Raw genomic sequence first — 24602 nt, forward strand, 5'->3', positions numbered from 1 at the left:
GGTTTTTACAGAATGGAGCTGGGAGAAATCAGTGTCAGAGTTGTTACGAAGCTAAGGAGTCGGCATCGCCGGTGAAAACCGTTCAATTCTGAAAACCGACCAATTGAAATCACAATATTGCATGTGCCGATCAATTGTAGCAGTTTTCCCGTTGGATACAGAGGAAAACATTCTGGATTTGTGATAGTAAGTAGCCGCTTACGTTCTGTCTCTCTTGAAACTCACCTTGATTTACGAGCAAGATTTTACATTTGCAAAACGTTTTTATAATTATGCTACGTTGGAATCAGGGGACGCTCATCTGTTAAATCGATGCAATGTTGAATTTTAGGTTATTATAACGGATTCCTCATTAGCCTATTCGCTGATATGGAGCCACATCAGGCTACCATGATTAGCCTACATTTCTACAGCGGTGAAATCTAGAGACATTTGGAAACACAAATGGCCAAGGCAGATTTATCCTGTGCTTTTAAATGCAAGAAAAACAACACGTTTATCGCTAGGCCGAAAATGTATGAGGCTACAACGTTGATTCATTTCAACGAAGGCAGCAGATGAGAATTGAATTGCATCTGGAGCTGGTTTGGACGTTTTCAGGCTAAATGGGTGTGTTGTGGTTTGTACGAGGCTAATGTTTTGGTGCCCTGTTCATGGAATAATGCAGTGTGTCAGCCGAAGGACAAGCACAGAGAAAGGTCGTGGATGGTTCCCGGCCTGTGAACCCTATTTCCGGGGAGAATAATGTGACATACCATTAAGTAAGGGAACCCTAATTGGGGCAATATGTACGATGTAAATTCTGAATTTGGCCTACACATGATAAGGGCGTGGCGAGTCACTGATATGGGCGTGTTCTCGTGCCAGCGTTTCATCTGTGTTGCCACCCTGTAATTTCTAAATTGTCTCATCACAGCACTCACTGTTGGTTCATGTTTGATTCCACAGCGAAGCAGTCTATTTTTGGGCTGTGCGATATGGCCTAAAAATATAATCTCGATTTTCTTGTTCAAATTTATGTGCGATTTACGATATATCTTAAATGTTTTAAAATGTTTTCTCTAATCTTTGTACAATTTCAAAGGTCAGATAACCACTGAGTAGACTGATACTCTGTTTCATGCCATAAGTAAAGATGTACAGTGCCTATAACTATGCCCCCAATGCAATTATGCATTCTAATACATCCACAATGTGAATTAAATTATTTGTTCTGTTTATCTGTTTATTGTCAAACATTTGTATTTTAAATTGTAACATTCCAACCTTGTTTAGCATGAGCTAGTCCAAATATAGTAACCGGAAGGTTGCAAGTTCAAACCCCCGAGCTGACAAGGTACAAATCTGTCGTTCTGACCCTGAACAGGCAGTTAGCCCAGTGTTCCTAGGCCGTCATTGAAAATAAGAATTTGTTCTTAACTGACTTGCCTAGTTAAAAAAAGGTAAAAAAAAAAATATGGCATGTTAGCACAATTTGTATCCGTTCTCGCCATCACTCTCAGATAGGGACTTTTATTTTGAAGGCGAACCCGGAAATTCAACACACGGAAGACAACAGCCGCCGGTTACCGTAGCAACGGAGTAAACACATTTTCGCCCTTGTGAAAAGTAAATCGCTTTAACACCATATCGGTATGCATTAAAACGTACTTACAGTCAACAGAAGTTATGAACGCCTTAAAAGAAATGTATGAGAAAACAATGCTTTATTGTGGCGAGCTAGCTCATCTGTTACATGTATATACTGATGTATTTACAGCTGGGGTAGGCAGGCATTGTAACATAATAAATCGTTCTTTAACTGATTTACCTAGTTAAATAAATAGATATAAATCACCAGGCTTTCTACCTGATCGGGCACCGCCGAACTTTACCCGGTCACACTGCCTCTCAGCTGCACCGCTCTGTATTACCTACAGTAGTAGAAAGAGGAACGTCTCGGATAACCTGCGGTATTCATGTGAACACATCCTTGTTGTAATCGATCGGGCACGAGAGCTGCCTCATCCAATCGAGTGGCACAGTGGTCTAAGACACTGCATCTCAGTACAAGAGGCATCACATCCGGCCGTGATGAGGAGTCCCGTGGGACGGCACCCTATTGGCTCAGCGTCTGTTCTGAGGGGGCGGAGCAGTTAATGCCAACAGCACAAAACAGGAAAACAACAGGAACGAACGCAAGGCTTTATCATTGGGCTCAGCCGTTTCTACCCTTTACATTAGACTACAGAGTGGGCCCATTACATGACCATCTACTGGCTCAGCTGTTTCCACCCTTTACATTAGACTTCAGAGTGGGCCCATTACATGACCATCTACTGGCTCAGCTGTTTCCACCCTTTACATTAGACTTCAGAGTGGGCCCATTACATGACCATCTACTGGCTCAGCTGTTTCCACCCTTTACATTAGACTTCAGAGTGGGCCCATTACATGACCATCTACTGGCTCAGCTGTTTCCACCCTTTACATTAGACTTCAGAGTGGGCCCATTACATGACCATCTACTGGCTCAGCTGTTTCCACCCTTTACATTAGACTTCAGAGTGGGCCCATTCCATGACCATCTACTGGCTCATTACTGCCCATTCCATGACCTCAGCTGTTTCCACCCTTTACATTAGACTTCAGAGTGGGCCCATTCCATGACCGTCTACTGGCTCAGCTGTTTCCACCCTTTACATTAGACTTCAGAGTGGGCCCATTCCATGACCGTCTACTGGCTCAGCTGTTTCCACCCTTTACATTAGACTTCAGAGTGGGCCCATTCCATGACCATCTACTGGCTCTACTGGCTCAGCTGTTTCTACCCTTTACATTAGACTCTCAGAGTGGGCCCATTCCATGACCGTCTACTGGCTCAGCTGTTTCCACCCTGTACATTAGACTACAGAGTGGCCCATTCCATGACCGTCTACTGGTCTCTGCCTGCCAGCTGTGCTGTCTCTGCCTGCCCTGTTCTGCCTGCCAGTGATGAACTCTGCCTGCCAGACGGTGTCTCTGCCTGCCAGACGGTGTCTCTGCCTGCCAGACGGTGTCTCTGCCTGCCAGACGGTGTCTCTGCCTGCCAGACGGTGTCTCTGCCTGCCAGACGGTGTCTCTGCCTGCCAGACGGTGTCTCTGCCTGCCAGACGGTGTCTCTGCCTGCCAGACGGTGTCTCTGCCAGCGGTGTCTCTGTCGGTGTCTGCCTGCCAGACGGTGTCTCTGCCTGCCAGACGGTGTCTCTGCCAGACGGTGTCTCTGCCTGCCAGACGGTGTCTCTCTGCCTGCCAGAGACGGTGTCTCTGCCTGCCAGACGGTGTCTGCCTGCCTGCCAGACGGTGTCTCTGCCTGCCAGACGGGTCTGTCTCTGCAGACGGTGTCTGCCAGACGGTGTCTCTGCCTGCCAGACGGTGTCTCTGCCTGCCAGACGGTGTCTCCCTGCCAGACGGTGTCTCTGCCTGCCAGACGTGTCTGTGTCTCTGCCTGCCAGACGGTGTCTCTGCCTGCCAGACGGTGTCTCTGCCTGCCAGACGGTGTCTCTGCCTGCCAGACGGTGTCTCTGCCTGCCAGACGGTGTCTCTGCCTGCCAGACGGTGTCTCTGCCTGCCAGACGGTGTCTCTGCCTGCCAGCTGGTTATATCTCTGAGGTTTGCCAGACGGTGTCTCTGCCTGCCAGACAGTGTCTCTGCCTAAAGATATAAAACTGTATTTTTTTGTGAAGAATCTGCCTGACACAACGGTGTATTCTGCCTGCCAAACTGAAATTGGGCGTGCAAAATTGTCAGCCCTCTCTGCCTGCCAGACGGTGTCTGCACATCGAGAGACTGTCTGCCAGACAGTACCTGGATATGTTGATTTTTGAACCATTCCATTGTAGATTTTGCTTTATGTTTTGGATCAGCTGAATTTTTTCAATTTTAACCATCTTCCCTGTTTGCCCACCATGTTTGACAGTGATTATATCTATCTCGATATTTCAAACTTTTTAACAAATCAAAAATTATCAGAGAGGTTTATTTCCAGTGCTTTATGTTTTGGATCATTGTCTTGTTGGAAGACAAAAAGTCTATCTTTTCAGACTCCAAGGCACTGTATGTATCTATTCATTAGTTAGGACCATAAAGATTCTCTCTATCAGAGAGGTTTATAAATATATTTATTTGCACCATAAAATACATGTTTGGTGTGTCTCCCAGGTGGCTGCAAACTTTAAACAACACTTTTTTATGGCGCAGCATCTCAGTGCAAGACTGATTGTTGCATCACCACAGTCCCTGGTTCTGCAGTTCATCCAGGCTGTATCACATCCGGATGTGATTGGGAGTCTCATGTTTAGGGCAGCACACAATTTGGCCCAGCGGTGAGACGTCTGGGTTTGGATTACACACAGGTGGATTGGCTGTCATTGTAAATAAGAATTTGTTCTTAACTGATTTTTGCAATTTTTTCAGTTTTTGATTTGTTAAAAAAGTTTGAAAGTTAAAAAATGATGTGTCCCACTTGTTGTTGATTCTTCACCAAAAAATACAGTTTTATATCTTTGAAGCCCAAAGTTCAAGGGGGCCGAATACTTTCACAAGGCACCATTTAGGAGCCAGAGGTTTATAAATATATTTATTTGCACCATAAAATACAGCGCTGTAAGGCGCAGCATCTCAGGGCAAGAGGCATCACCCATTTAGGAGCCAGGCTGTATCACATCCCATTTAGGGCAGCCCACCCATTTAGAATTTGGATGGCCAGCCAGGCCCACCCATTTAGGGAGCCAGGCCCACCCATTTAGGAGCCAGGCCCACCCATTTAGGAGCCAGGCCCACCCATTTAGGAGCCAGGCCCACCCATTTAGGAGCCAGGCCCACCCATTTAGGAGCCAGGCCCACCCATTTAGGAGCCAGGCCCACCCATTTAGGAGCCAGGCCCACCCATTTAGGAGCCAGGCCCACCCAATCAGAAGCCAGGCCCACACAAAAGGACTTTATTGTCCCCAGAACAAGGTGCAGCTGTGTAATGATCACGCTGTCTAATCAGCTTCTTGTAATGCCACACATGTCAGGTGGATGGATTATCTTGGCAAAGTTGAAATGCTCACTAACAGGAATGTAAACACATTTGTTTACAACTTTAAATGAATGTAAACAAATTTGAGAGACAAGGTTTTTGTGTGTATTTGTGTTGTATATTTTATTCTCATAAAACATGGAAAATGTGTTTATACACTGGTCATATGTTTTAGTTCTGTATCAGAGGGTGTATAAATATATAAAAGTTCTGTATCATGGGACCAACACATAGGGGTTTATAAATATACATGTTGCGCCCATAATGTTCTGTATCAGGGTGTATAAATATATTTTATATGTTCACATAAAGTTCTGTATCAGGGGTGTATAAATATATTGGTTCATGTTCTGTATATGTTAGGTAATATATTGGGTTGGCATAAGTTCTGTATCAGAGGGGGGTTTATAAATATATTACATGTTGCGTTTATAAATGTATAAATATAAAGTTCTGTATCAATTGGGTTGGGGTATCAGAGGGGTTTATAAATATATTGGGTTGGCCCATAAAGTTCTGTATCAGAGGGGCCCATAATGTTCTGTATCAGAGGGGCCCATGTATAAATGTTCTGTATCAGAGGGTTTATAAATATATTGGGTTGGCCCATAAAGTTCTGTATCAGGTTGGGGTGTTTATAAATATATTGGGTTGGCCCATAAAGTTCTGTATCAGAGGGGTTTATAAATATATTGGGTTGGCCCATAATGTTCTGTATCAGAGGGGTTTATAAAAATTGGGTTATTAAAGTTCTGTATCAGAGGGGTTTATAAATATATTGGGTTGGGTTCTGTATCAGAGGGGTTTATAAATAATGTTCTGTATCATTGGGTTGGCCCATAATGGTATTTATAAATATATTGGGTTGGTTTATAAATATATTGGGTTGGCCCATAATGTTCTGTATCAGAGGGGTGTATAAATATATTGGGTTGGCCCATAAAGTTCTGTATCAGAGGGGTTTATAAATATATTGGGTTGGCCCATAATGTTCTGTATCAAAGTTTATAAATATAGCCCATAAAGTTCTGTTTTGATTGGGTTGGTGTTCTGAAGGGTTTATAAATATATTTTATAAGTTCTGTATCAATTGGGTTGGCCCATAAAGTTCTGTATTTTAAATATATTGGGTTGGCCCATAAAGTTCTGTATCAGATTTATAAATATAAAATACTGTATCAGAGGGGTTATTATATTGGGTTGGCCCATAATGTTCTGTATCAGAGGGGTTTATTTATTGGGTTGGCCCATAAAGTTCTGTATCAGAGGGGTATAAATATTTTGAGTCAGAGGGGTTATATAGGAGTTCTGTATCAGGTTTATAAATATATGTTCTGTATCAGAGGGTTTATAAATATATTGGGTTGGCCCATAATGTTCTGTATCAGAGGGGTTTATAAATATATTGGGTTGGCCCATAAAGTTCTGTATCAGAGGGTTTATAAATATATTGGGTTGGCCCATAAAGTTCTGTATCAGAGTTTATAAATATATGGCCCATAATGGGTTCTGTATCAGAGGGGTTTATAAATGCCTGGCCCATGTTCTGTATCTGGTTTATAAATATATTGGGTTGGCCCATAAAGTTCTGTATCAGAGGGGTTTATAAATATATTGGGTTGGCCCATAAAGTTCTGTATCAGAGGGGTTTATAAATATATTGGGTTGGCCCATAAAGTTCTGTATCAGAGGGGTTTATAAATATAATAATGTTCTGTATCAGAGGGGTTTATAAATATATTGGGAGCCCATAAAGTTCTGTATCAGTTCTGTATCAGGGGTTTATAAATATATTGGGTTGGCCCATAAAGTTCTGTATCAGAGGGGTTTATAAATATACATCCCATAAAGTTCTGTATCAGAGGGGTTTATAAATTGGGTTGGCCCATAAAGTTCTGTATCAGAGGGGTTTATAAATATATTGGGTTGGCCCATAAAGTTCTGTATCAGAGGGGTGATCATCCCTACTTGCTTACTATTTCTGATCTGTACTTTTTACTCCATGAGGCCCAAAACTCATATTTTGAGTGGTTAAACAGAACAGATTCATCCCTGGTCATCCCTACTGCCTCTGATCTGAGGACTCACTAAACAGAGAACATCCCTGGATCATCCCTACTGCCTCTGATCTGGAGGACTCACTAAACAGAGAACATCCCTGGTCATCCTACTGCCTCTGATCTGGAGGACTCACTAAACAGAGAACATCCCTGGTCATCCCTACTGCCTCTGATCTGGAGGACTCACTAAACAGAGAACATCCCTGGTCTTCATCCCTACTGCCTCTGATCTGGAGGACTCACTAAACAGAGAACATCCCTGGTCATCCCTACTGCCTCTGATCTGGAGGACTCACTAAACAGAGAACATCCCTGGTCATCCCTACTGCCTCTGATCTGGAGGACTCACTAAACAGAGAACATCCCTGGTCATCCCTACTGCCTCTGATCTGGAGGACTCACTAAACAGAGAACATCCCTGGTCATCCCTACTGCCTCTGACCTGGAGGACTCACTAAACAGAGAACATCCCTGGTCATCCCTACTGCCTCTGATCTGGAGGACTCACTAAACAGAGAACATCCCTGGTCATCCCTACTGCCTCTGATCTGGAGGACTCACTAAACACACAGGCTTGGTTTGTTAATGATGTCTGAATGTTGGAGTGTGTCCCTGGCTATCCATACATTAAGAACATGGTGCTGTCTGGTTTGCATAATATAAGGAATTTTAAATGATTCATACTTTTGATGCTTAATTATATTTAAAATCAAATACTTTTAGACTTTATACTCAAGTATTATTTTACTGGGTGACTTTTTACTTGAGTCATTTTCTATTAATTAAGGGATCTTTTACTCAAGTATGCCGATTGGGTACTTTTCCCACAACTGGGCAAGCTCATAAAGCTCTGTATCAGAGGTTTATAAATCTATTTATTAGGTAGGACCATAAAGCTCTGAGCAGCTTGGCACAGAGACTTTTGAGGCAGAGGGGACAAATCTTAGACGCTTGTCATCAGTGAGGAATCTGAAGTTCTGTTGCGCCCAGATCTGAAACACCAGGGCCCGGTTTCCCAGAAGCTTCTTAAATATTTCTTCTAACCATGAATTTTGCCTTGATTTTAGGAGAACGGGCCCTGGACTTTGCAGTGGTACTGTGGTAGGGCTCAGGTGGGTAGGGCTCAGGTGAGGGAATCTATAGGCATCTATCAAATGCCACCTGATTCCCTTTATAGTGCTCTCTGGACCAGGACCAAGAGAGAATAGGGTGGCATTTGGAACATGCAGTACTGGAGGTCTGAGGTTGTGTTTACATTAAACTTCATATCTCTCAGCCCTGAAACGTCCCTTCAGAGGTCCTGTGGCTGTGGTTGCTGCTAGGACAGGCCTGTTGCTGCTAGGACAGGCCTGTTGCTGCTAGGACAGGCCTGTGGTTGCTGCTAGGACAGGCCTGTTGCTGCTAGGACAGGCCTGTGGTTGCTGCTAGGACAGGCCTGTGGTTGCTGCTAGGACAGGCCTGTGGTTGCTGCTAGGACAGGCCTGTGGTTGCTGCTAGGACAGGCTTGTGGTTGCTGCTAGGACAGGCTTGTGGTTGCTGCTAGGACAGGCTCGTGGTTGCTGCTAGGACAGGCTCGTGGTTGCTGCTAGGACAGGCCTGTGGTTGCTGCTAGGACAGGCCTGTGGTTGCTGCTAGGACAGGCCTGTGGTTGCTGCTAGGACAGGCTTGTGGTTGCTGCTAGGACAGGCTTGTGGTTGCTGCTAGGACAGGCTTGTGGTTGCTGCTAGGACAGGCCTGTGGCTGCTGCTAGGACAGGCTTGTGGTTGCTGCTAGGACAGGCTTGTGGTTGCTGCTAGGACAGGCTTGTGGTTGCTGCTAGGACAGGCCTGTGGCTGTGGTTGCTGCTAGGACAGGCCTGTGGTTGCTGCTAGGACAGGCTTGTGGTTGCTGCTAGGACAGGCTTGTGGTTGCTGCTAGGACAGGCCTGTGGCTGTGGTTGCTGCTAGGACAGGCCTGTGGCTGTGGCTGCTGCTAGGACAGGCTTGTGGTTGCTGCTAGGACAGGCTTGTGGTTGCTATGGTTGCTGCTAGGACAGGCCTGTGGCTGCTGCTAGGACAGGCCTGTGGCTGCTGCTAGGACAGGCCTGTGGCTGCTGCTAGGACAGGCCTGTGGCTGCTGCTAGGACAGGCCTGTGGCTGCGGCTGCTGCTAGGACAGGCCTGTGGCTGCTGCTAGGACAGACAGGCTTGTGGTTGCTATGGTTGCTGCTAGGACAGGCCTGTGGCTGCTGCTAGGACAGGCCTGTGGCTGCTGCTAGGACAGGCCTGTGGCTGCTGCTAGGACAGGCCTGTGGCTGTGGCTGCTGCTAGGACAGGCCTGTGGCTGCTGCTAGGACAGACAGGCTTGTGGTTGCTATGGTTGCTGCTAGGACAGGCCTATGGTTGCTGCTAGGACAGGTCTGTGGCTGTGGTTGCTGCTAGGACAGGCCTGTGGCTGCTGCTAGGACAGGCCTGTGGTTGCTGCTAGGACAGGCCTGTGGCTGTGGTTGCTGCTAGGACAGGCCTGTGGCTGCTGCTAGGACAGGCTTGTGGTTGCTGCTAGGACAGGCCTGTAGTTGCTGCTAGGACAGGCTTGTGGTTGCTGCTAGGACAGGCTTGTGGTTGCTGCTAGGACAGGCTTGTGGTTGCTATGGTTGCTGCTAGGACAGGCCTGTGGTTGCTGCTAGGACAGGCCTGTGGTTGCTGCTAGGACAGGCCTGTGGCTGCTGCTAGGACAGGCCTGTGGCTGCTATGGTTGCTGCTAGGACAGGCCTGTGGTTGCTGCTAGGACAGGCCTGTGGCTGCTGCTAGGACAGGCCTGTGGCTGCTATGGTTGCTGCTAGGACAGGCCTGTGGTTGCTGCTAGGACAGGCCTGTGGTTGCTGCTAGGACAGGCCTGTGGTTGCTGCTAGGACAGGCCTGTGGTTGCTGTGGTTGCTGCTAGGACAGGCTTGTGGTTGCTCCTTGGACAGGCTTGTGGTTGCTCCTTGGACAGGCCTGTGGCTGTGGTTGCTGCTAGGACAGGCCTGTGGCTGTGGTTGCTGCTAGGACAGGCCTGTGGCTGTGGTTGCTGCTAGGACAGGCCTGTGGCTGTGGTTGCTGCTAGGACAGGCCTGTGGCTGTGGTTGCTGCTAGGACAGGCCTGTGGTTGCTGCTAGGACAGGCCTGTGGTTGCTGCTAGGACAGGCCTGTGGTTGCTGCTAGGACAGGCCTGTGGTTGCTGCTAGGACAGGCCTGTGGTTGCTGCTAGGACAGGCCTGTGGCTGCTGCTAGGACAGGCCTGTGGATGTGGTGGTTGCTGCTAGGACAGGCCTGTGGTTGCGGCTAGGACAGGCCTGTGGTTGCGGCTAGGACAGGCCTGTGGTTGCTGCTAGGACAGGCCTGTGGCTGCGGCTAGGACAGACCTGTGCCTGTGGTTGCTGCTAGGACAGGCCTGTGGTTGCTGCTAGGACAGGCCTGTGGTTGCTGTGGTTGCTGCTAGGACAGGCCTGTGGTTGCTGTTAGGACAGGCTTGTGGTTGCTATGGTTGCTGCTAGGAAAGGCCTGTGGTTGCTGCTAGGACAGGCCTGTGGTTGCTGCTAGGACAGGCCTGTGGTTGCTGCTAGGACAGGCCTGTGGTTGCTGCTAGGACAGGCCTGTGGTTGCTGCTAGGAAATGCCTGTGGTTGCTGTGGTTGCTGCTGGGAAAGGCCTGTGGTTGCTGTTAGGACAGGCTTGTGGTTGCTATGGTTGCTGCTAGGAAAGGCCTGTGGTTGCTGTGGTTGCTGCTAGGAAATGCCTGTGGTTGCTGTGGTTGCTGCTAGGACAGGCCTGTGGTTGCTGTTAGGACAGGCTTGTGGTTGCTATGGTTGCTGCTAGGACAGGCCTGTGGTTGCTGCTAGGACAGGCCTGTGGTTGCCGCTAGGACAGGCCTGTGGTTGCTGCTAGGACAGGCCTGTGGTTGCTGCTAGGACAGGCCTGTGGTTGCTGCTAGGACAGGCCTGTGGTTGCTGCTAGGACAGGCCTGTGGTTGCTGCTAGGACAGACTTGTGGTTGCTGCTAGGACAGGCCTGTGGCTGTGGTTGCTGCTAGGACAGGCCTGTGGCTGTGGTTGCTGCTAGGACAGGCCTGTGGATGCTGCTAGGACAGGCCTGTGGCTGCTGCTAGGACAGGCCTGTGGCTGCGGCTAGGACAGGCCTGTGGCTGCGGCTAGGACAGGCCTGTGGCTGCGGCTAGGACAGGCCTGTGGCGGCTGCTAGGACAGGCCTGTGGCGGCTGCAAGGACAGGCCTGTGGCGGCTGCTAGGACAGGCCTGTGGCGGCTGCTAGGACAGGCCTGTGGTTGCTGCTAGGACAGGCCTGTGGTTGCTGCTAGGACAGGCCTGTGGTTGCTGCTAGGACAGGCCTGTGGTTGCTGCTAGGACAGGCCTGTGGTTGCTGCTAGGACAGGCCTGTGGTTGCTGCTAGGACAGGCCTGTGGTTGCTGCTAGGACAGGCCTGTGGTTGCTGCTAGGACAGACTTGTGGTTGCTGCTAGGACAGGCCTGTGGCTGTGGTTGCTGCTAGGACAGGCCTGTGGCTGTGGTTGCTGCTAGGACAGGCCTGTGGCTGTGGTTGCTGCTAGGACAGGCCTGTGGCTGTGGTTGCTGCTAGGACAGGCCTGTGGTTGCTGCTAGGACAGGCCTGTGGTTGCTGCTAGGACAGGCCTGTGGTTGCTGCTAGGACAGGCCTGTGGTTGCTGCTAGGACAGGCCTGTGGATGCTGCTAGGACAGGCCTGTGGATGCTGCTAGGACAGGCCTGTGGATGCTGCTAGGACAGGCCTGTGGATGCTGCTAGGACAGGCCTGTGGAGGCCTGTGGCTGCTAGGACAGGCCTGTGGATGCTGCTAGGACAGGCCTGTGGATGCTGCTAGGACAGGCCTGTGGATGCTGCTAGGACAGGCCTGTGGATGCTGCTAGGACAGGCCTGTGGCTGCTGCTAGGACAGGCCTGTGGCTGCTGCTAGGACAGGCCTGTGGCTGCGGCTAGGACAGGCCTGTGGGCTGCTAGGACAGGCCTGTAGGACAGGCCTGTGGCTGCTAGGACAGGCCTGTGGCTGCTGGACAGGCCTGTGGCTGCTGCTAGGACAGGCCTGTGGCTGCTGCTAGGACAGGCCTGTGGCGGCTGCTAGGACAGGCCTGTGGCTGCTGCTAGGACAGGCCTGTGGCTGCTGCTAGGACAGGCCTGTGGCTGCTGCTAGGACAGGCCTGTGGCTGCTGCTAGGACAGGCCTGTGGCGGCTGCTAGGACAGGCCTGTGGCTGCTGCTAGGACAGGCCTGTGGCTGCTGCTAGGACAGGCCTGTGGCTGCTGCTAGGACAGGCCTGTGGCTGCTGCTAGGACAGGCCTGTGGCTGCTGCTAGGACAGGCCTGTGGCTGCTGCTAGGACAGGCCTGTGGCTGCTGCTAGGACAGGCCTGTGGCTGACAGGACAGGCCTGCTGCTGCTAGGACAGGCCTGTGGTGGCTGCCTGCTAGGACAGGCCTGTGGCTGCTGCTAGGACAGGCCTGTGGCTGCTGCTAGGACAGGCCTGTGGCTGCTGCTAGGACAGGCCTGTGGCTAGGACAGGCCTGTGGCTGCTAGGACAGGCCTGTGGCTGCTGCTAGGAGGCCAGGCCTGTGGCCTGTGCTGCTAGGACAGGCCTGTGGCTGCTGCTAGGACAGGCCTGTGGCTGCTGCTAGGACAGGCCTGTGGCTGCTGCTAGGACAGGCCTGTGGTTGCTGCTAGGACAGGCCTGTGGTTGCTGCTAGGACAGGCCCGTGGCTGCTGCTAGGACATGCCTGTGGATGGATGGAAAATATTGTTTTCCCTTCAGGAAGTTCTACCTTTTTCTCCAGAGCTGGACAGAGTAGCGAGGCCTGACATGATGCCGTTGTGATGATTTCCGCTCAGTAATATCTTATGGGCAGATTTTGTGTTTAGAACAGAATCTGGTAAGACTGAATCCTAATCTCAACACATTGAATTGACTGTTACTGCAGAACCTAATCACATGGTGAAGATCATTGTGATGACCCAAGTGGGATTTACTTCCCAAATCAAATTGTATTTGTCACGTCACTCCTGCGTTGTCTTGGCTGTGTGCTTAGGGTCGTTGCCCTGTTGGAAGGTGAACCTTCGCCCCATTCTGAGATCCTGAGCAGGGTTTCACCAAGGATCTCTCTGTACTTTGCTCCGTTCATCTTTACCTTGATCCTGACTAGTCTCCCAGTCCCTGCCACTGAAAATCATCCCCACAGCATGATGCTGCCACCACCATGCTTCACCATAGGGATGGTGCCAGGTTTCCTCCAGATGTGATGCTTGACATTCAGGTCAAATAGTTCAATCTTGGTTTCATCAGATGAGAGAATGTTGTTTCTCATGGTCTGAGAGTCCTTTAGGTGCCTTTTGGCAAACTCCAAACAGGCTGTCATGTTCCTTTTACTGAGGAGTGGCTTCTGTCTGGCCACTCTACCATAAAGGCCTGATTGGTGGAGTGCTGCAGAGATGGTTTTCCTTCTGGAAGGTTCTCCCATCTCCACAGACGAACTCTGGAGCCATCGGGTTCTTGGGTGTTGTGTGTAGATTGCTGATAATAAAGCTGTAAAAAATAAAATGTGGAAAAAGTCAAGGGGTCTGAATACTTTCCGAAGGCACTACAGGTCCTCGGTGGCAGGAAGCTTGGTCCCAGTGAGGTACTGGGCTGTATTGCACTACCCTCTTAAACTTTTAAGGAACTTAAACTTTCGCTTTCTTACATAGCACATATTGCACTTTTACTTTCTTCTCCAACACTTATTTAAAACAAATTGAACATCTTTCATTATTTATTTGAGGCTAAATTGATTTTATTGATGTATTATATTAAGTTAAAATAAGTGTTCATTCTGTATTGTTGTAATTGTCATTATTACAAATTTAAAAAAGTGGCCGATTTAATCGGTATCAGATTTTTTTGGGGTCCTCCAATAATCGGTATCTTCTTTGAAAAATCATAATCGGTCGACCTCTATTCTGTATATTATACATTAGTCATACTTTTATTATTGAGGTATGGTGAGTGCTTGTGTGTCTACAGACGGACAATCATAGACCACCTGTACAGAGGACATCTCTGTCCCCCTGCCATGGAGTCAACTGTTTATTCTGCTACAGGAGGTCTGGTCGTCAGACCACAGTCCTGCGCCAGGGGCGGAGGAGGCCTGGTCGTCAGACCACAGTCCTGCGCCAGGGGCGGAGGAGGCCTGGTCGTCAGACCACAGTCCTGCGCCAGGGGCGGAGGAGGCCTGGTCGTCAGACCACAGTCCTGCGCCAGGGGCGGAGGAGGCCTGGTCGTCAGACCACAGTCCTGCGCCAGGGGCGGAGGAGGCCTGGTCGTCAGACCACAGTTTTACAGGAGGAGAAACAACATTCCTTATTTGTAGCACGGTGTCCTCTGTGGTTTAGCTGACCTTTGGCTTGGTGGCAGCTGCTGTAGTCATTTCAGAGTAGAGAGCAGAGCCAACCCATCCAGACCAGATGCTGATACCGTACTGCCAGCTCTCACAGGACTGAAGGACTGAAATGAGAGGAACAGATGACAACATTCTCCTACACAGAGAAGAATCTGGAGAATTAGGGAGGATCGAATCATGTCACAGTCAGGACCTAAAGTCACCAGACAGATTTACTTGGTCTTGATTGTCAAGGAACCTTGAGACGTTGACCAATTCATTGGTACATTGACGCATGAAGCAGTTAACTATTTGATTTGAAGGTCTTGTTGAGGTCATGTTTCTATAAGAAGAGGGAGATGGTGAATCTCAGCAGTTTCCACTAAAGCTGCTTTCATCTGGCAACCAATCACAATTCCAGATGCCAGGTAGCAGTTTAGTTTAGTGGATCTCAAAAATAGACCTCTCTGTCTCTCTCTCTCTGTGTCTCTCTCAAATTCAAATTCAAGCTGCTTTATTAGCATGAAAAACATTGTGTCAATATTGCCAAAGCAACAATGTATACAATATACATTGTAACAAAATTATAAATGTTAGCAAATATAAAATGGTTGTAAATAGTAATACAAAATTAAATACAAAAATAATAAAAATAAAATGGTAACAGTCAATAGTAGAAATGTAATAAATATAAAATCAAATTATGAAAAATGAAACTATAACTAACTTATAACTAAATAACGGTCATCTTCTCCTTTATATCATTACTACAACTACAATCATCATTACTACGACTACTACTACCATCACTAAACTGTTATCACTACCATTACCACCCACATTTGGAATGATAAACAGCAATAGTAATAACAATAATAAGTAAATTACTGCTTACTATGCAGATGTTATTATTCAGTGTCCTTCAGGCTATGGCAGGAAAATACATATTTGGCTGCAAGAGGAGCCATTGCTCCTTCGCCCATGAGTATTCTTAGTTTTTCCTCTGGGTTCAATTTGTAAAAATGTGGAATATGTGTAGTCATTTCTGTGAATAATGAATCTCTTTGTGAGGAATATTTATCACAGTAAAGGAGAAAGTGCATCTCTGTCTCTACCTCCCCTGATATGCAGTGACCACATACACGCTCCTCTTTGGGTAGCCATGTCTTTTTATGTCTGCCGGTTTCTATTGCCAATCGGTGGTCACTCAGCCTGTACTTGGTAAGGATCTGTCTCTGCTTCGTATCTCTGACAGAGGAGAGATAATCAGCCAATTCATATTCTCTGTTTAGGGTCAGATAGCAATTTAGTCGGCTTTGGGATTTTGTTTCATTTTTCCAATGTTGTAAATATGATTCCTTTGATTGGTTCATGATTTTGCTTATTGGAATTATTTCTTTTGAAGCAGTGCTGGTGTCAGCTTGGTTGGTGAGGTCCAACACCAGCTGACTGAGAGGGCTCGTTTCTGGGCTCAGCTCTTGGGTTTGAAGTGATTTAAATTGCAGACTTGAATTTGGACTTGAATTCAGATGTACCCAAAATTTTAATGATCTTTTCTGTATTTTCATTATTACTGGAAAACGGCCCAATTCTGCCCTACATGCATTAGTTGGTGTATTTCTCTGTATTTATTTTCCGACAGAATTCTGCATGTAGGGCTTCAATTGGATGTTTGTCCCACATTTTAAAGTCCTAGTTTATTGAGTGGCCCCCAAACCTCACTTCCATAAAGAGCTATTGGTAGGATTGCACTGTCAAATATTTTAGTCCAAATTCTAATTGGGATGTTGATTTTGAATAATTTCATTTTTATTGCATACATTGCTCTGCGGGCTTTTTCTTTGAGTGCATTCACTGCCATATTAACGTTTCCCGATGCAGATATGGTCAGACCAAGATAGGTGTAATTTTTTTGTGTGTTCAATTAAGGTGTTGTTCAAGGTGAATTTATATTTGTGTTTCTGACATCTGTTTTTTTTTGGGGGGAAAATCATGATTTTAATTTTTTGGAAATTTACTGCCAGGGCCCAATTATGGCAATATTGCTCCAGTATATTAATGTTCTGTTGAAGACCTTTGGTTGGTGATAGAAGTACCAAGTCATCAGCATATAGCAGGTATTTCACCTCTGTGTCAAATAGTGTGAGTCCTGGGGCTGGAGATTGGTCCAACATGTCTGCTAATTCATTGATATAAATGTTGAAAAGATTTGGACTCAAACTGCAGCCTTGTCTCACACCTCGACATTGTGAAAAAAATTATGTTCTTTGGTTTTTGATTTTTATTGCACACTTGTGTTCTGTGTACATACATTTTATTAAGTCATATACCTTACCACCAAGCCCACTTTGTAGAATTTTGGAGAATAGCCCTTCGTGCCATATCGAATCAAATGCTTTTTTAAAGTCAATAAAGCAAGCAAAGATTTTGCCCTCTTTTTTTTGGTGGACGTGTTTATTAATTAGTGTGTGTAAGGTGTGTATATATGGTCAGTAGTGCGATGGTGTTTATTAATTAGTGTGTGTAAGGTGTATATATGGTCAGTAGTGCGATGGTGTTTATTAATTAGTGTGTGTATATGGTCAGTAGTGCGATGGTGTTTATTAATTAGTGTGTGTAAGGTGTATATATGGTCAGTAGTGCGATGGTTAGGGAGAAAGCCAATTTGACATTTACTTATTACATTTTTTTCTTGAAAGGTTTGAATTCTTGAATTCAAAATGCTACAGAAAATCTTTCCCAAGTTACTGTTTACGCAAATTCCCCTGTAATTATTGGGGTCTGATTTGTCTCCACTTTTGTGGATAGGGGAGATGAGCCCCTGGTTCCAGACATCAGGGAAGCAGCCAGAAGTTAAAACCATGTTGAACAATTTAAGCAAAGCATTTTGCAACTCAGGTGTGCTGTTTTTCAGCATTTCATTTCTGATGTTGTCTAGACCACAAGCCTTCTTTGATTTAATAGATTTTAGCTTTTCATTTAGTTCTTGTTGGGTTATTGGGTAATCTAATGGATTTTGGTTGTTTTTAATGACTGATTCAAGGATGTTCATGTCTCTCTCTCTGTGTCTCTCTCTCTGTCTCTCTGTCTCTGTCTCTCCCTCTCTCTGTCTCTCCCTCTCTCTGTCTCTCTCTCTCTCTGTCTCTCTCTCTCTGTCTCTGTCTCTCTGTCTCTGTGTCTCTGTCTCTGTGTCTCGCTCTCTCGCTGTGTGTGTGTGTCTCCTATCATCTATCTCTTCTCTCTTCTCCATGAAAGCTCTGTCTAGAAAGGAACGTGGTATTGAACACATGTTATTCATATGCCTGTTATAGACTAGAGTTCTTAAGATCTCTGCTGCTGGGTTGTAGCGTACGTCCCACATGGCACCCTATATAGTACACTACTATAGACCAGAACCCTATTCCCTATATAGTCCACTACTATAGACCAGAGCCCTATTCCCTATATAGTGCACTACTATAGACCAGAGCCCTATTCCCTATATAGTGCACTACTATATACCAGAGCCCTATTCCCTATATAGTACACTACTATAGACCAGAGCCCTATTCCCTATATAGTACACTACTATAGACCAGAGGCCTATTCCCTATATAGTGGTACTACTATAGACCAGAGGCCTATTCCCTATATAGTGCACTACTATAGACCAGAGCCCTATTCCCTATATAGTGCACTACTATAGACCAGAGCCCTATTCCCTATATAGTGGTACTACTATAGACCAGAGCCCTATTCCCTATATAGTGCACTACTATAGACCAGAGCCCTATTCCCTATATAGTGCACTACTATAGACCAGAGCCCTATTCCCTATATAGTCCACTACTATAGACCAGAGCCCTATTCCCTATATAGTCCACTACTATAGACCAGAGCCCTATTCCCTATATAGTGCACTACTATAGACCAGAGCCCTATTCCCTATATAGTGCACTACTATAGACCAGAGCCCTATTCCCTATATAGTCCACTACTATAGACCAGAGCCCTATTCCCTATATAGTGCACTACTATAGACCAGAGCCCTATTCCCTATATAGTGCGCTACTATAGACCAGAGCCCTATTCCCTATATAGTGCGCTACTATAGACCAGAGCCCTATTCCCTATATTGTGCGCTACTATACACCAGAGCCCTATTCCCTATATAGTGCGCTACTATAGACCAGAACCATATTCCCTATATAGTGCACTACTATAGACCAGAGCCCTATTCCCTATATAGTGCACTACTATAGACCAGAGCCCTATTCCCTATATAGTGCACTACTATAGACCAGAGCCCTATTCCCTATATAGTGCACTACTATAGACCAGAGCCCTATTCCCTATATAGTACACTACTATAGACCAGAACCATATTCCCTATATAGTGCACTACTATAGACCAGAGCCCTATTCCCATTATAGTGCACTACATTAGACCAGAGGCCTATTCCCTATATAGTGCACTACTATAGACCAGGGCCCTATTCCCTATATAGTGCACAGCAGGAAGTGTACCCGTAGGAGCACAGCAGGAAGTGTACCCATAGGAGCACAGCAGGAAGTGTACCCATAGGAGCACAGCAGGTAGTGTACCCATAGGAGCACAGCAGGAAGTGTACCCGTAGGAGCACAGCAGGAAGTGTACCCGTAGGAGCACAGCAGGAAGTGTACCCGTAGGAGCACAGCAGGAAGTGTACCCGTAGGAGCACAGCAGGAAGTGTACCCGTAGGAGCACAGCAGGAAGTGTACCCGTAGGAGCACAGCAGGAAGTGTACCCGTAGGAGCACAGCAGGAAGTGTACCCGTAGGAGCACAGCAGGAAGTGTACCCGTAGGAGCACAGCAGGAAGTGTACCCGTAGGAGCACAGCAGGAAGTGTACCCGTAGGAGCACAGCAGGAAGTGTACCCGTAGGAGCACAGCAGGAAGTGTACCCGTAGGAGCACAGCAGGAAGTGTACCCGTAGGAGCACAGCAGGAAGTGTACCCGTAGGAGCACAGCAGGAAGTGAATAATTTAAATTTAAACATTCTACATTACCATGGGTTACCTGGTGTTGAATAGCTAGGCTCGTAGGAGCACAGCAGGAAGTGTACCCGTAGGAGCACAGCAGGAAGTGTACCATAGTTAGGATGGTCACAGCAGGTAGTGTACCCTGGGATGGTCTGGTGTTGAATAGGAGCACAGCAGGAAGTGTACCCGTAGGAGCACAGCAGGTAGTGTACCCGTAGGAGCACAGCAGGAAGTAGTATGTGCTAAAATATGAGCTGTTTTTTGTTTGATTCAACTCAACTGACATTCCAAAAAAATCCAATCCATTAAATGAGTCACATCAGTTTACATAATTTGAATAATTTAAATTTAAACATTCTACATTACCATGGGTTCATCAGTATCTCTCTCTGGGATGGTCTGGTGTTGAATAGCTAGGCTCTGTCAGGTCATAGTTCATCAGTATATCTCTCTGGGATGGTCTGGTGTTGAATAGCTAGGCTCTGTCAGGTCATAGTTCATCAGTATATCTCTCTGGGATGGTCTGCATATAGCACTACTTTGGACCAGAGCCCTATGGGTCAAAAGTAGTGCACTATGTATGGAATAGGGTGCCATTTAGGGTGCCATTTAGGACGCAGGCGTGGTGTAGGGTTAATGGTGATCTATATCTTCCCTGGCCCAGTTTACTGACGACCACCTTCTCGCTCTCTAATGATGGGCAGTTTGGGAGAATGAGGAATTGGCGACTTCAATAGTTTGTAATAAAAGGTGTTAGAGTGCGGGGTTTAAAAGAGCGAAACTGGAGAAGGGAACTGGCTGTAACGCACTACCAGTTTGGGTTCCTTAATAGCTTCTACCCCCAAGGCTTAAGACTGCTGAACAATGAATCAATTGGCCACCTTCTGCTACTCACTGTTTATTATCTATGCAACGAGAACATACCCCGAGCTACATGCACATTATCTTGGCTAACCTGCACCCGCACACTGACTCTGCTGGTGTCTCCTTTATATAGCCGCTATATTGTTATTTTGTGTATAATTTTTTAAACTTTAGTTTATTTAGTTAATATTTTCTTAACTCTATTTATTGAACTGTATTGTTGGTTAATAAGGGCTTGTATTCGGCGCATGTGACAAATAACATTTATTTTGAGATAGAAAGCTCTCTCTCGCTGTCTCTCTCTCTCGCTGTCTCTCTCTCTCGCTGTCTCTCTCTCTCGCTGTCTCTCTCTCTCGCTGTCTCTCTCGCTGTCTCTCTCTCTCGCTGTCTCTGTTTCTCGCTGTCTCTGTCTCTCGCTGTCTCTGTCTCTCGCTGTCTCTGTCTCTCGCTGTCTCTGTCTCTCGCTGTCTCTGTCTCTCGCTGTCTCTGTCTCTCGCTGTCTCTGTCTCTCGCTGTCTCTGTCTCTCTCTCTCTCTCGCTGTGCTGTCTCTCTCTCTCTCTCTCGCTGTCTCTCTCTCTCTCTCTGTCTCTCTCTCTCTCTCGCTGTCTCTCTCTCTCTCTCGCTGTCTCTCTCTCTCTCTCTCTCGCTCTCGCTCTCGCTCTCGCTCTCGCTCTCGCTCTCGCTCTCGCTGTCTCTCTCTCTCTCGCTGTCTCTCTCTCTCTCTCTCTCGCTGTCTCTCTCTCTCTCTCGCTGTCTCTCTCTCTCTCTCTCTCTCTCTCTCGCTGTCTCTCTCTCTCTCTCTCTCTCTCGCTGTCTCTCTCTCTCTCTCTCTCTCTCGCTGTCTCTCTCTCTCTCTCTCTCTCGCTGTCTCTCTCTCTCTCTCTCTCTCGCTGTCTCTCTGTCTCTCTCTCGCTGTCTCTCTGTCTCTCTCTCGCTGTCTCGCTGTCTCTCTCTCGCTCTCTCGCTGTCTCTCTCTCTCTCTCGCTGTCTCTCTCTCTCTCTCTCTCTCTCGCTGTCTCTCTCTCTCTCTCTCGCTGTCTCTCTCTCTCTCTCTCTCGCTGTCTCTCTGTCTCTCTCTCGCTGTCTCGCTGTCTCTCTCTCGCTCTCGCTGTCTCTCTCTCGCTGTCTCTCTCTCGCTCTCTCGCTGTCTCGCTGTCTCTCTCTCGCTCTCTCTCTCTCGCTGTCTCTGTCTCTCTGTCTCTCTCTCGCTGTCTCTCTCTCTCTCTCTCTCTCTCGCTCTCTCTCTCTCTCTCTCTCTCGCTGTCTCTCTCGCTGTCTCTCTCTCGCTGTCTCTCTCGCTGTCTCTCTCGCTGTCTCTCTCTCGCTGTCTCGCTGTCTCTCTCTCGCTGTCTCGCTGTCTCTCTCTCGCTGTCTCGCTGTCTCTCGCTGTCTCGCTGTCTCTCGCTGTCTCTCTCTCTCTCTCGCTGTCTCTCTCTCTCTCTCTCTCGCTGTCTCTCTCTCTCGCTGTCTCTCGCTGTCTCTCTCTCTCTCGCTGTCTCTCTCTCTCGCTGTCTCTCTCTCGCTGTCTCTCTCTCGCTGTCTCTCTCTCTCTCTCTCGCTGTCTCTCTCTCTCGCTGTCTCTCTCTCTCTCGCTGTCTCTCTCTCTCTCTCTCTCGCTGTCTCTCGCTGCTGTCTCTCTCTCTCTCTCTCTCGCTGCTGTCTCTCTCTCTCTCTCTCTCTCGCTGCTGTCTCTCTCTCGCTGTCTCTCTCTCGCTGTCTCTCTCTCTCTCTCGCTGTCTCTCTCTCTCGCTGTCTCTCTCTCGCTGTCTCGCTGTTCATCCTAAAAAACATATTTCTTATCTAGCCTGTTAAGGCCTGATCAGAGGCTGGCTGACTGACCAGGCCAGAGAAGAGCAGAGCAGACCAGGCCAGACCAGAGCAGACCAGGCCAGACCAGAGCAGGCCAGGCCAGAGCAGGCCAGGCCAGAGCAGGCCAGGCCAGAGCAGGCCAGGCCAGAGCAGGCCAGGCCAGAGCAGGCCAGGCCAGAGCAGGCCAGGCCAGAGCAGGCCAGGCCAGAGCAGACCAGGCCAGAGCAGACCAGGCCAGAGCAGACCAGGCCAGAGCAGACCAGGCCAGAGCAGACCAGGCCAGAGCAGACCAGGCCAGAGCAGACCAGGCCAGAGCAGACCAGGCCAGAGCAGGCTAACTAACAGGGAAGCTCAGTCTTACACCAGTCACACACCAGTAAAATAAAGGGAGAATCTTTGAACAGTGGTGACATTCTCTTTGGATGCTATTGATGTAATGTTGGAATTGGTGCATGGAAAATGTAAACTCACTCTTCTATTTTCCCCTGGCTGGCTGGCTGGTTGCAGTGGGCCAATGGTCTGACTGTACACACAATGGGCCAAGTCTCTAAGCACATCCTGATGTGGTGGTCTGAGGGAAGAGTGTGACACGAAACCAGCATCTGACTTTATCTCTCACACGCCACTGACTAAAGATCAGCTGTTATTTTACCGCCTAAATATCACAAAACAAACATCACGTGTCTCGTTTACATTCCAGGAAAGAGAGGAAAAATATCTAGCAGTCATGTCATTTAATATCTAGGATCCTGACTGGCAGTCATGTCATTTAATATCTAGGATCCTGACTGGCAGTCATGTCATTTAATATCTAGGATCCGTCTTTGCTACATAGTCAGTATCTGAGTGCCAAATGACTCCCTCCCTAGGACATAGGGGGAAGTGAAGGCAGCCTCGCCGGCGATCGGGGGAAGTGAAGGCAGCCTCAGAAAATCCACTGGTCCTCGGAGCTCATTTAGACCCAGTCAACACTGAATGAAACACCAATTAGATAAAGATTTTATGATGGTTGTGTCTTTTTATTTCACCAGTTGAAAACAACAAGTATTACTTGCATTTAAGAGCAGTTGGAGGCCATGGAAGTAGTGTTGTATGGCATTGAAGCTCGTCTGAAGGTTTGTTAACAGTGTCCAAAGAAGGGCCAGAAGTATACAGAATGGTGTTGTCTGCGTAGAGGTGGATCAAGTAATTACACGCAGCAAGAGTGACATCATTGATGTATACAGAGAAAAGTATTGGCCCGAGAATTGAACCCTGTGGCACCCCCATAGAGACTGTCAGAGGTCCGGACAACAGGCCCTCCGATTTGACACACTGAACTTTAACTTAGAAGAAGTTGGTGAACCAGGCGATGCAGTCATTTGAGAAACCAAGAATATTGAGTCTGCCGATAAGAACGCTGTGATTGACGGAGTCAAGCCTTGGCCAGGTCGATGAATATGGCTGCACAGTATTGTCTTTTATCAATGGCAGTTGTGATATAGTTTAGTACTTTGAGTGTGACTGAGGTGCACCCATGACCAGCTCGGAAACCAGATTGCATAGCGGAGAAGGTACGGCGGGATATGAAATGGTCGCTGATCTGTTTGTTAACTTGGCTTTCGAAGACTTTAGAACGGCAGGGTAGGATGGATATAGGTCTGTAACAGTTTGGGTCCTGGGTGTCTCCCCCTTTTGAAGAGGGGGCTGACTGCAGCAGCTTTCCAATTTTTAGGAATCTCGGACGACACGAAAGAGAGGTTGAACAGACTAGTAGTAGGAGTTGCATCAATGGCAGCGGATCATTTTCTAAAGACTGGGTCCAGACTGTCTGGCCCAGCTGATTTGTAGGGGTCCAGACTGTCTGGCCCAGCTGATTTGTAGGGGTCCAGACTGTCTGGCCCAGCTGTTTTGTAGGGGTCCAGGTTTTGCAGTTCTTTCAGAACATCTGGATTTGGGTGAAGCAGAAGCTGCGGAGGCTTGGGCTGCGGGGGGGTTCTGGCACAGCCAGAAGAGGACTGGCCACCCCTTGGTTCCACTCTAGGTTTCTTTCTAGGTTGTGGCCTTTCTAGGGAGTTTTTCCTAGCCACTGTGCTTCTACACCTGCATTGCTTGCTGTTTGGGGTTTTAGGCTGGGTTTCTGGACAACACTTTGAGATATCAGCTGATGTAAGAAGGGCTTTATAAATACATTTGATTTGGTGCGGAGTTGGGGCAGCTAGGAGGATAGCATGGCCAGCCGTAGAGAGATGCTTATTGATATTCTCGATTATCGTGGATTTATCGGTGGTGACAGTGTTTTCTAGCCTCAGTGCAGTGGGCAGCTGGGAGGAGGTGCTCTTATTCTCCATGGACTTTACAGTGTCCCAGAACTTTTGCAGTTAGAAAAAGCTAGCCTTTACTTTCCTAATTGACTGTGTGTATTGGTTCCTGACTTCCCCGAA

At 47.6% G+C, this 24602-nt stretch overlaps 1 pseudogene; it reads left to right on the forward strand.

Moving 5' to 3' along the window:
- LOC135518892 (ras-associated and pleckstrin homology domains-containing protein 1-like) overlaps positions 1 to 24602 on the forward strand; it is a 132889-nt pseudogene continuing 108287 nt past the window's right edge.

The sequence above is a fragment of the Oncorhynchus masou genome, chromosome 29 (genome assembly GCF_036934945.1).
Source record: "Oncorhynchus masou masou isolate Uvic2021 chromosome 29, UVic_Omas_1.1, whole genome shotgun sequence".
NCBI lineage: Eukaryota > Metazoa > Chordata > Actinopteri > Salmoniformes > Salmonidae > Oncorhynchus > Oncorhynchus masou.